We start from the raw sequence: 3,295 nt of genomic DNA on the forward strand, positions 1-3,295 counted from the left end.
AAGACGTAACTGAAAGCATGCAAGCGTCAACTGCTCCCATCAGAGCCTGCACAGCCTGGAAACAAAAAGAGAATGAACATTTACAAAATGCAGGGCATGGAAACGCCTCCTGGTTAGCAGAGATGCTGCAGGTGCTGTGCTGCACAACTAATAGCATCCACCTGAAAAAAACCTTAATATTTGGCCCCACCTTCATGATGTATCACAACTCACGTATTCCTCCCACCCTGGGACTTTTGACTTTTCTTTGACCTCCACCTGGCCGTTTCCCCTGTACAAATTCAGGACCTCGTGGGTGCTGTGATCACCTCTGAGGTGCCATCGTTCCTCCCCATCTGTGGCTGCCTCCTGTATGCCCAGGTATGCTCTCCAAAGCATCCTCATTGGTATGTACAGCCTGTAATCAGCAATGAAATACTTTAGGATTCATTTCAGTGAAGGACGTAAGGCTTGAATTGTATTAAATTGTCTGGTAATTAATACTAAGAAGAGATCCTGCACAGTGTAACAATAGCTATAAAATTCCTTCAACTACATGGGATGCAGAGAGAATAAATGACACAATATGATCATTATTATTATTTTTGCTTTTTTTACTTCTGCTAAATCTTGTAACATCCTTCATGAACTTACTTCCTTTCAAAATGACTTCTTGGCAGAAAATGGAACTAAATCTCTAAACGGGACATCACGTCATTTCAGAATGAGTCAAGATCAGCCAGTTCATTTTTTAAGTACAAAACTCCTAACTGCTCCCTGCTAGCCAGGGAGAAGCTACCTGTGCTGTTCCATCGGCCAGATGCCGTGCCTGTGCAAAGACGGAAAATAAACAGGAGCAAATGGGAGGGTGCAGCACAGTACCAGAAATACCAAGTGACCTGGTGTTGCGGGGCGATCAGGTTTAAAGACTAATTTCTTACAGGTTGCAGTGAGAGAACCTTAATAATATTGCGATGGCAAAGAAGCATTGCCCTGCCACAAATCTCCTGCGCTCTTTCAAATACCAGTTCCACAGTGACAATAAATGCAGCCGCTGGTTTGTGTCCTTTGACTATGAGCCAGTTTATACAATTAATAACGCATCCCTGCCCAATCAACAGAACGATCTGTCCTTGCCCCCAGGTACTAATCATGTGTCAAGACAATTAATTGCAACGATGTACTATGTAAGGAAGGTTGCCCTTAATGTAAAATGTGGCAATTTTTCTGAAGGGCCCAAGGCAACGATCATCTGAATATCCTCCCTTACAGTAACACTACCCTCTCTAAATGAGAGAGGAGAACTTAGTCAACATGAGACCTAATAAGAAACATCCCTCTGGGTTCAAGCCCACGAGATCCGGAGCACCCTGCCACCTCCCACTGAACAGAATCACGCTCTTCAGCAAAGGTTACAATTTTCCACTTAGATTGGATCAAAAGTCTCTGGACAGCTAAATTTAAAAGCTGATCACTGCAAAGGATTTCTAAGAAGATTTTTTTTCTCCCACCAACTTTGCTAGTTCACAAGAAGCATTTTCCTCACAGAAGCTTGGTCCTGCACCAGGGAAGGCTTGTCATTGATTTTCACAGAAATACGATCGGATCTTCCACTAGTCACCATCTCGCTGGGCGTGTAATTGGGTGCAGATGAGGGGAGCTAGCGGGGAGCCTGAGGACATGGACTTTGGGCATAAAAATGAGTCAATATGTCAAGGTGCTCTTTGTTTCACTTTGTCTTCTCTTCCTCTTCTTTCTCAAAGTGAGAGGGGAAAATCAGACCGGGTCCGCCCAAGGAGGGCAGAGCCACCTCCAGCGACCCCCTTCCTGCCTCCACCTCCCGACATCTGCTTCTGGCACTGCACCATACTGCACACCGTGGCGGGGGGACACCCCTTCTCAGGTGAGGGGGCCAACTCGTATGGTTGCAATTAGCCAAGGAGCACCCACAACCCCTTTGCCCCATCTGCAACCGGGGCTACCTGGTTGTTGGCAGGATCCCTCCTTCAGTGTGGGAAACAGCCCCGGCAGCAAGAACCACGGCAGAGGGCCTGGTGACTGGGGAGGTTCTATCTCACCACTGCCTCACCTTGTATTTTGATTTTTCACTTTGACTCATTGCTCCCAGTCATCGTTGTCATCAATAATAAGAGGTGCTGGGGCACATTTTACAAATGCGTGTGCTTAATCATTTTGATATCTGAGAGGAGCCTTGTAGATAAGAAGGGCTGTTATCTCCATTTTGCAGAGGCAACGTGAACCCTCCAGGGCTGCACAGGATGACTGCAGCCGCACAAGGCTCCAGCAGCAGTGTGCAGACATCCCATTGTGCAAAACCGAGGGCAGAAAAACCCTTCCAGTGCTGCAAGGGGTGGATTTAACCTCACATGCCGCTCCGGGACCTGGTGAGTCCCACCAAGCCCTTCCACTACTGTAGACTCAAGATAACCTTTCTCCACTTTGTCATAGTTCTCTTTGGCTCATCCTCACCAGCAAAGCACACAGTCAGCCTTCCTGGCTCCTTTGGTACATGCTATTGTGCATCAGAACCTGCCTAGAAAGTGTTGCTCTCCTCCTCGTCCCGCTGTGAAAGGCCACCCGTCCCCTAGTCATCGGTTTCTTTTACATACAACAAATTGCACTGATAACGGGAAAGCCCAGGCAGAATTCCCCCGAGAGTCTGAAACAACATTTTTCAGGATCTGACAATAAAAACACCACTTGTGCTCTGCCCCTCATCTGTTCACCCTGTCAGTTAAGCTTTCACCCTGTGCATTAGAGAAATGAGTCATCTTTACCATCTCTCATGCACTCATATTCTCAGTACCTTGCCTTAATCTTCAGTTTTTCACTATCACCTGAAATATATGCTCCTTAATCTCTAATATGACTTTATGGGGAAAAACCACTAAAAAATAAATCACAGTTATAATGAGAAGCTTCCAAAGACTCTAATCCTAAAACGCACTCCTATAATAACACAGGGGAATCTCCACGCTCAATATTAAAAGGGTAATTTTTCAGTGCATCCCCAGTTTCACAGATACACACAGCTCTTCATTTTCACCTGCAAATGACTCCATAGATTAACAGAGAGACAAAACTCAATCAAGCATGTCTGTCATTGCGATTATGGCCTGGCTGTAAAGTAATTTCACAGAATGGGAGAGGACCATGATATACCTATCACAGCTCAAAAGCCTTCCTCATCGCACCAGATTTACATAACTTTATTCAGTGCTGTAGATTAAAGGTTCAAAAAAATCATATTTGCCCATAGGGATGGGAAACGAGCAAAGCGTAGACACTGGAGGTA

The sequence above is a fragment of the Aptenodytes forsteri genome, unplaced genomic scaffold (genome assembly GCF_000699145.1).
Source record: "Aptenodytes forsteri isolate BGI_AS27 unplaced genomic scaffold, ASM69914v1 Scaffold143, whole genome shotgun sequence".
Taxonomy (NCBI): Eukaryota; Metazoa; Chordata; class Aves; order Sphenisciformes; family Spheniscidae; genus Aptenodytes; species Aptenodytes forsteri.